Source organism: Suricata suricatta, chromosome 12 (assembly GCF_006229205.1).
Source record: "Suricata suricatta isolate VVHF042 chromosome 12, meerkat_22Aug2017_6uvM2_HiC, whole genome shotgun sequence".
In the NCBI taxonomy this organism is placed as follows: Eukaryota; Metazoa; Chordata; class Mammalia; order Carnivora; family Herpestidae; genus Suricata; species Suricata suricatta.
The window spans coordinates 56,346,776-56,355,531 of NC_043711.1; the positions used below are offsets into that span (position 1 = coordinate 56,346,776).

Below are 8,756 nucleotides of genomic sequence, written 5' to 3' on the forward strand. Positions count from 1 at the left end.
AGCTGTTTTCATCAGTTACATGGAAGGAAGAAACCAAACCCGTGTTACACAGTTTATCCTCCTGGGACTCTCAGACCAGGGGGAGCTGCAGTCACTGCTCTTTTGGCTGTTCCTGTCCATGTACCTGGTCACCTTCACTGGGAACCTGCTCATCATCCTGGCCATTATCACAGACTCCCGCCTCCACACGCCCATGTACCTCTTCCTCTCCAACCTGTCCTTTTCAGACATCTGCTTCACCTCCACCACCGTCCCCAAGATGCTCCTGAACATCCAGATGCAGAGCAGAGCAATCTCCTATGAAGGCTGCCTCAGCCAGATGTACTTTTACATGCTTTTTGGAGGATTAGACAACTTTCTCTTGACAGTGATGGCCTATGACCGGTTTGTGGCCGTCTGTCACCCCCTGCACTACATGGTCACCATGACCCCCAAGTTCTGTGGCATCCTACTCCTGGGATCCTGGGTATTGAGTATTTTTGACTCTCTATTACATGATTTAATGATTTTGCAACTCTCATTTTGCACAGAGTTGGAAATCTTGCACTTTTTCTGTGAACTCAATCAGGTGATCCAACTTGCTTGCTCTGATACCTTCCTCAATGACCTGGCCATGTACCTGGCAAGTGGACTTCTGGGTGTTGTTCCACTCACTGGCATCCTCTCTTCTTACTCTAGAATTGTTTCTTCCATTTTGAGAATTTCATCAGTGAGGGGCAAGTATAAAGCATTTTCCACATGTGGGGCTCACCTCTCAGTGGTCTCCTTGTTCTATGGTACAGGCCTTGGGGTGTATCTTAGTTCTGCTGCTTCACAAAACTCCAGGGCAAGTGCCATAGCCTCAGTGATGTACACGGTGGTGACGCCCATGCTGAACCCCTTCATCTATGGTCTGTGGAACAGAGACATCAAACAAGCCCTGAGAAAGCTCTTTAGTAGACAGAGACTCTCTGCCTATAGGATTCTTTGTTTCAAGATAAAGATATGACTAATAGGGTGTAAAACCCTAAAAGACCCAGATCATGACATTTAAATCGGTTCAGAGACTGACAATCTGCCGGTTATCTTTCTACAGCATTTTATTGCTAAAGGTTTATCATACACTATAAGCAACTATTTCTTCTCTTTTTTTTTTCTGGAAGTTTATTTATTTATTTTGAGAGAAAGAGCAAGAGTGTTGGGGGAGGATCAAAGACAGATTTAGGATATATCCTAAGCTGTGTCTATGCTGTCAGCACAGAACCTGAAGTGGGGTTCCGTCTCAGAATGTGAGATCTTGACTTTAATCCAAATCAAGTTTTGGTTGCTTACCCGACTGAGTCACTCAGGCAACATTTCTCTTCCTTTTTAAAAATCGTTTCGACCTCTAATCAAATTGCATTGCATGGGTTAAAAGTTTTTTTTTTAATTGTTTTTTCATAGTGTGTGTGTGTGTATGAGAGAGAGAGAGATAGAGAGAGAGAGAAAGGGTAGGAGGGAGAAAGAGAGTGGGGAGAGGGAGAAGGAGACACAGAATCAGAAGCAGGATCCAGGGTTTGAGCTGCTAGCACAGAGCCCGACGCACGGTTAGCCCATGAATTCTGAGATTATGACCTGAGCCATGTCAGACAGTCAACCAACTAAGTTACCCAGGTGCCCCCATTGAATAGTTTTTTAAGAACATATATGTAATATAGCAAGTTCAGTACTTATAATGTATTGGAAGAGCAGTGGACAAAGGGAAATGCTTCTGTAGGTTGAAACTGGGTATTTGTTAGAGTGTCTGTTTTTGGAGGGAAATCATTGAACATATCAGAGTTTATACACAAGTTTTTAGACTTTTATGTTAATATATATTGGATGGAGATCACATCTTAAAGAGCAGAGGCACCTGGATCCCTGTGTGATTAGTTTGCAATAATCCACCTTTACTATGCAATCTCTAGTGTTCCATCCCGCAGTCCAAAACATAAGTGTCAAGGTAACAGAAATGCAACTCCTGATGTTTCAGGCTTGATGGTGTCATCCTTGGTTATTTTCCCAGGGATGCCTTATTACTTTTCTTTTAATATTTTGGTAGGCAGCAACACTGTCTTGTGATTTCCCTCAGCACCTCCTACCATAATAGGCTCTTCACAGATCTCACACACAATGTGGCTACTGTGCCTCTTGCTGCCTGCATCTTGTCTAATGCTGGACCCCAGAAATTAGCAGTCATAGCAGGATATGTTCATGGACCTAACCTGTGCTGTGTGAGGCAGAGTAGGATGAATGTCTCCTGCTCACCTGACCCCAGAGGCCACCACTTGGATTGTAAGTGATAATTGTAATTTTCTATTACCTGATTCACAGTTTTCCCAGTTGAAATCCCACAGATCCTTTCAAACACTAGTATGCAGGTAAATGTTTATGGAACTATCTCTCAGAAGCAAAGACAAAAAGAAACAGGGAAAGCAAGAAGAAAGGAAGAACATAAGAACAAATGAATAAAGACGAGAGCTTACTTGTAGCATTTGCCATATTCCATGGTATAAGTACTTTCAAATTGTCCAATATTAAGGCACCAATTTTAGTTCAGACCAGAGAACTCATGAACCATTATAAGCTAGGTAGTGACATCACCTCAGAGCCTTTGGGTTGTGTTTGGAAAAAAGTGTAAAGCATTTGTTGCCATTTTACAGTCTTCCAAAAGGTGTAAATGGTTCTGTCAATTGAGGGTCTGGGCCAGTGTGCAGAGATGACTCATAGATAGAAATTATGACCCTTCATTGTGGTGACTCTGGTCAATCTTTTCTTCATGATCATTGGAGGCGGTTTTTTATGTTTTTGGTTTGTGTTTTTCTTTTATTAATTTTTTAGTTACACAAGTCAATGGGTCCTATGTAAGCTGTCTATCATTTTTGTTTCTTTGGGACACCAATGTGAATTTGCCATTTCCAAAAATGAACTATTGGGATCTCATTAAGATAAAAAGCTTCTGCATTGCAAAGGAAACAATAATAAAAAAAAACTAACAGGTAACTGACACAATGGGAAAAGATAGTGGCAAATGGCTATTGGACAAAGGGCTAGTATCCAAAATCTACAAGGAACTCACCAAACTCCACACCCGAAAAACGAATAATCCAGTGAAGAAATGGGTAGAAGACTTGAAAGACACTTCTCCAAAGACCACATCCAGAGGGCCAATAGGCACATGAAATGATGCATAGTGGAAAAAAAAAAAGAAAAGAAATGATGCTCAACGTCACTCAGCATCAGGGAAATACAGATCAAAACCACATTGAAAGTGGCTAAAATGAACAAATCAAGACACTGTAGATGCTGGGAAAGATGTGGAGAGAAGGGCACCCTCCTACACTGTTGGTGGGAATGTAACCTGATAGAGCTGCTCTGAAAAACAGTGTGGAGGTTCCACAAAAACTATCAATAGAACACCCCTATGACCCAGCAATAGCATTCTGGGGATCTACCCAAGGGGTAGAGAAGTGCTAATGCATAGGGGCACATGTACCCCAATGTTCATAGCAGCACTTTCTACAATAGCAAATCAAGGAAAGGGCGTAAATGTTCAACACCTGATGAATGGATCAAGATGTGGTATATGTATACAATGAGGTATACATGGCAATGAGAAAGAATGAAATCTGGCCATTTGTAGCAAAATGGATGGACCCAGAGGGAGTTATGCCTAGCGAAATAAGTCAGGGGAAGAAGATCAGATACCATATGTTGTCACTCATAGGTCTAACAGGAGAAACATGGGAATGGGAAAGGGGGGAAAAGAGTTGGGGAGATGGAGTGAGGCAAAGCATGAGAGACTTTGAATGCTGAGCACAAACTGAGGGCTGAGGAGGGAGAGGGGAAGCATATGGGGGGTGATGGTCATAGAGAGGGGTTCTTGGGTGGAAGAGCACTGGGTGTTATATGGAAACCAACTTGGTAATAAACTATATGAAAAATAAATATTGGGGAAAAATTCAATCACTGTAACACACAGGAATGACAGATGCTGTAAGAATCCTGTGAAAAATATCAATAGATGCAGAAAAACATCTAAAAAAACAAACACAAAACCAAAAGTCCCTGTGGTGCCTCCCATGTTGGTGAGAATAGTCAATTTTTGCATACCTTGAATAGAAAACCTTGAATGGCTTTGTCTGGCTGACATGGCCTCTGGGGGTTCAGCAGGGGCTGATCACAGAACAAAGGCATTTCAGTTTCAGCACTTCCATGGTAAGTCTGTCATATGAGGGAGAAGCTCTGTAGAGCTAGTCAGGTAAGACATGATAGGTCTCCAAAGCTATTTCTCAATGACTTATGAATTCTATGTCCTCTGACACCTTGGTTTGGGTGTACCTTGTGGTACAGGTATTGAATCACACAAGACAAACCCATGACTACCACCTTGGCTCCTTGTACTTTGGATTCCTTTTTCTGTATCACATTAAGCTATTATGGCACTGAAATTCCTTTTTTTAAAAGTCCATATATTTACTTTGAGAGAGAGAGAGAGAGCAAGGTTGGCAGGTGCATAAAGAGGGATAGAGAGAGAATCCCAAGGAGGCTCCACTCTGCCAGCACGGAGCCCATTGTGGGTCTCGAACTCACAAATTGTCAGATCATAACCTGAGCCCAAATCTAGAGATGGATGCCCAACCGACTGAGCCACCCAGGCTCCCTATTAATTTGTTGTAAAGTATGTCACACTTCTTTTTGTCCTTATTTTTCAGGGGGAAATACATATAAAATTTTTAAACATTTTGAAATCTACTTTTATGGCATTAAGTACTTTCTCACTGTTAAGCAACCACCACCTCTATCCATCTCCAGAACTTTCTCATTGTCTCAAACTGAACTTCTGTCTCCTTGAAATACTAAATTCATACTGCCCCTCTGCCCAACCCCTTTCTCCTACCATCCTACCTTCTCTTTCTAAACCTGATTACCTTAGGTATCTCATTTATTGTAATGCACAATATAGGTTCATTTGTGCTGGCTTCTTTCAGTTCACATGAGGTCTGTGAGGTTCATTCAAGTTGTAGCCTGTGTCACAATTCCATTCATGTTAAAGGCTGAATGATGTTCTATTTTATGTGTTCACCACACTTTGTTCATCTATGTGTTTGTGATGGACATTTGGGTTGTCTCCTCATTTTGGTTACTGTGAATAAAGGTGTTTTGAAAATTGGTGTACACAAATCTTTTCTAATCCCTGCTTTAAATTCTACCAGTATAGGGAAGGCTGGGTGGCTCTGTTGGTTGAGTGCCCAACTTCAGCTCAGGTCATAATCTCACAGTTTGTGGGTTTGAGCCCTGAGTTGGGTTCTGTGCTGACAACTCAGAGTCTGGAGTTGGCTTTGGATTCTGGGACTCTGTCCCTTTCTGCAACTCCCCCCCTCATGTTCTGTCTCTTTGTCTGTCTCAAAAAAATTAAAAAATTAAAGATAAATAAAAATAAATTCTTTTGTGACATATAAGTAGTTATGCAAGCAGAAGTGAAACTATGGAATGAATTGATCATTCTATGTTTACATTTTGAGGAACTGGCATAATCTTTTCTACAGTAGCTGTGCCCATTTTTATTCTTACCAGCTAGCATCACAGGGTTGCAATTTCTGCTTCACAATTGTTTTCTGTTTTGTTTTTTTCTTTTCTATTTTTATTTTTTCAACTCCATATATAGTTTATTGTCAAATTGGTTTCCATATAACACCCAGTGCTTTTCCCCACAAGGGCCCCTCTCTATGACCATCACCCCCCTTTCCCCCCTCCACCTTCAGCCCTCAGGTCGTTTTCAGCATTCAAGAGTCTGTTTAGTTTTTAAAAATAGCCATTCTCAAATATGTGTTGTGATATCCCATTATGGGTTTGATTTGTATTTGACTAATGATTAGTCATGTTGTGTAATTACGCTTCTATGCCTATAAGTTCTTTGTAGAAATGTCTACTTGAGTCTATCTCCTGCTCTTCTTTTTATTTTCATCATTGATTTTGTTTTTTTATTATTTGTTTAAAAATTCCATTCTAGTATAGTTAACATACGGTGTAATAATACTTCAGGTGTACAATATAGTATTCAGCTCTTCCACACAATGCCTGGTGCTCCTTAATTCCCATCACCTATTTAACCCACCCCCCACACACCTCCCCTCTGGTAACCCTCAGTTTGTTCTCTATGGTTAAGAGTCTGTTTCTTGATTTGCCTCTCCTTTTTTCCCTTTGCTCATTTGTACTGTTTCTTAAATTCCACATATGAACAAAAGCATATGGTGTTTCTCTTTCTCTGAATGACTAGTTTTGTTTAGCGTAAGACCCTCTAGCTATGCCAAGGTCCCAAAAGCAAGATTTCAATTTTTATTGGTTGATAAGTATTCCATTGTATGTGTATATGTACCACATCTTCTTTATTCATTCATCTATTGGTGGGCACTTGGGCTGCTTCCACAATTCGGATATTGTAAATGATGCTGCTCTAAGCATAGGGGTACAAGTATCCTTTGAATTTTTAAAAAAATATGTTTGGGCCAATGACCCAGGAATGCGATTATTGGGTTTCAGGGAGGTTTTTCTTATGCCCAGAGGAACCACTATACTCTTTTCCACAGTGGTGGCTCCAGTTTCAATTTCCACCAAAATACCAGAGGGTTCCTTTTTGTCCAAGCCACTGCTCACACTTACTGTTTCTTTTTTGTTCTAAGTTTTTGAAAAAATTTTCATTATGGAAGCATTGAGGCACTCTATTGTACACCTGAAATGAGGATTATAGTGTATGTTAAGTAACTGGAATTTAAATGAGAATTTAATTTTGAATTTAAATTTAATTTGAATTAAATGAGAATATAATTGAATTTAAATTTAATTGTCTTTTTAAAATTGAGTTGTTTTTTGCTGTGGAATTTTTTAACTTCTTTATATATTTTGGATATTAATCTATTATGAGATATGTAATTTGCCAATTTCTTCTCCATTTTTTTCTTTTCCCTTGGGAAATAGTGCACTTTAATGCACAAATGTTTTTAATTTTGCTAAAGCATTTCATTCTCTAATTGCTTATATCTTTGATGTTATATCCAGGATATCTTTGTCAAATGCAGTGTCATAAAGATATACCTCTGTATTTTCTTCTTGGTGCTTATGGTTACATTTCTTATGCTTCAGTCTGTGACCCGTATTGGAATCATGCTTATAGATGGTGAACAGAAGGGTCACTTCATCTTTTTGTATGTGGATATCCTGGTTTCAACCACCATTACTTGACAGGCTGTCCACTTATCATTGAACTGTTCTGGCCACTTGTAAAAATCATTCAATTGCATATATTTGAATTTATTTCTGTGCTCCTTTGTATTCCATGGAGTTATATTTCTGGGATTTTTGTTGTTGTTGTTGTTGAAAACAGATCAGTATGAGCGAGGGGCCAAGATGGAGGAACAGAATAGAAGTGTTTTTGGAACTCTAGTCCCTGAAATGCAGTCAGATCAACACGAAACCATCCTGCACACCTCAAAAACTGATTTGTGGAATAACACAATAATCTGCACAATCAAAACCATAGAACTGGGCAGTTATGTGGCTCAGAGAGGTGAACAGGTGTAGAGAGAAGCTGCAGAGGGCAGAGACATGTTTTGCTCATAGAGAAAGGATGGAGACAGGGGAAGAGTATGGGAAAAGCACGTCACTGCCTCAAAAACACCTGGAGAGAAAAAGGAAGAGTGGAAATAGCCAAAAGTGACTGAACACAAAAGGGAGAAAGGAGAGGGAGAGGGTTTAAATTCCATTAAAACTCAATAAATGAGGAGTGCTAGTCTGAAACTCCTGGTGGTGCTCTGTTGGAAAGGGATCCCCAGGAGTAGAGAGCAAGATCTGGGGGTTCTCGGGCCACATGGGGAGTGTTGTTCCCTTGCTGAGAGGAAATTTGGTAGAGGTTGTGCAGTCTCCCTACAGGTGAATGTCCCAGCAGACCCTGGAGAAAAAGGTCTTTCATTGGTGTTGGAACAAGGATGTTAAAGGTGAAGGCTGGCACCGGATTTGTTGTGATTTTCCATAATTCCTGAAATGTTGCTGCTAAATGATTGCATGAAAATTTTCAGGGGTGGGCCAGCCATAGTCTCTTGGCATCTGCAGCAGTGTGCTCTCCTGAACATTGCTGGGGGTGGGCCAGCACCTGGCCGTTGCTCAGCGAGACCCTCTTCAAAGGGTCTGAGCGAGTCAAACCTGCAGTCCCTCAGAAGTGAAGGGCTGGGAAACAACAGCCCCATCTGAGATGAAACCCAGGAGGAAGGTGCTGCCTGGCATCCAGGTGGCTTGTTCATGGACAGTGTAGGAGCAGAGAATGGATGGAAGCCAGAGACAAAGGAAAGGTGCATGAATGCCTGTGGGGCAGAGCACAGAGTTCTTTTTTTTTTTTTTTCAATATTTTATTGTCAAGTTCTTTTCCATACAACACCCAGTGCTCTTCCCCATAAGTGTCCTCCACCATCACCACCACCTCTTTTCCCCCCTCCCCCTTCCCCTTCAACTCTCAGTTCATTCTCAGCATTCAATAGACTCTCACGTTTTGTATCCCTCTCTCTCCCCAACACTCTCCCTCCTCCGTTCCCCCTGGTTCTCCATTAGGTCTCTCCTGTTTTCCTGCTAGAACTATGAGTGCAAACATATGGTTTCTGTCCTTCTCTGCCTGGCTTACTTCACTCAGCATGACACCCTCGAGGTCCATCCACTTTCCTATGAAGGGCCATATGTCATTCCCTCTCATTGCCATGTAGTACTCCATC

At 41.1% G+C, this 8,756-nt stretch overlaps 1 pseudogene; it reads left to right on the plus strand.

Moving 5' to 3' along the window:
* The first annotated feature begins 19 nt into the window (after window positions 1-19).
* Window positions 20-980, plus strand: LOC115275277 (annotated as a pseudogene).
* The last annotated feature ends 7,776 nt before the right edge of the window (window positions 981-8,756 follow it).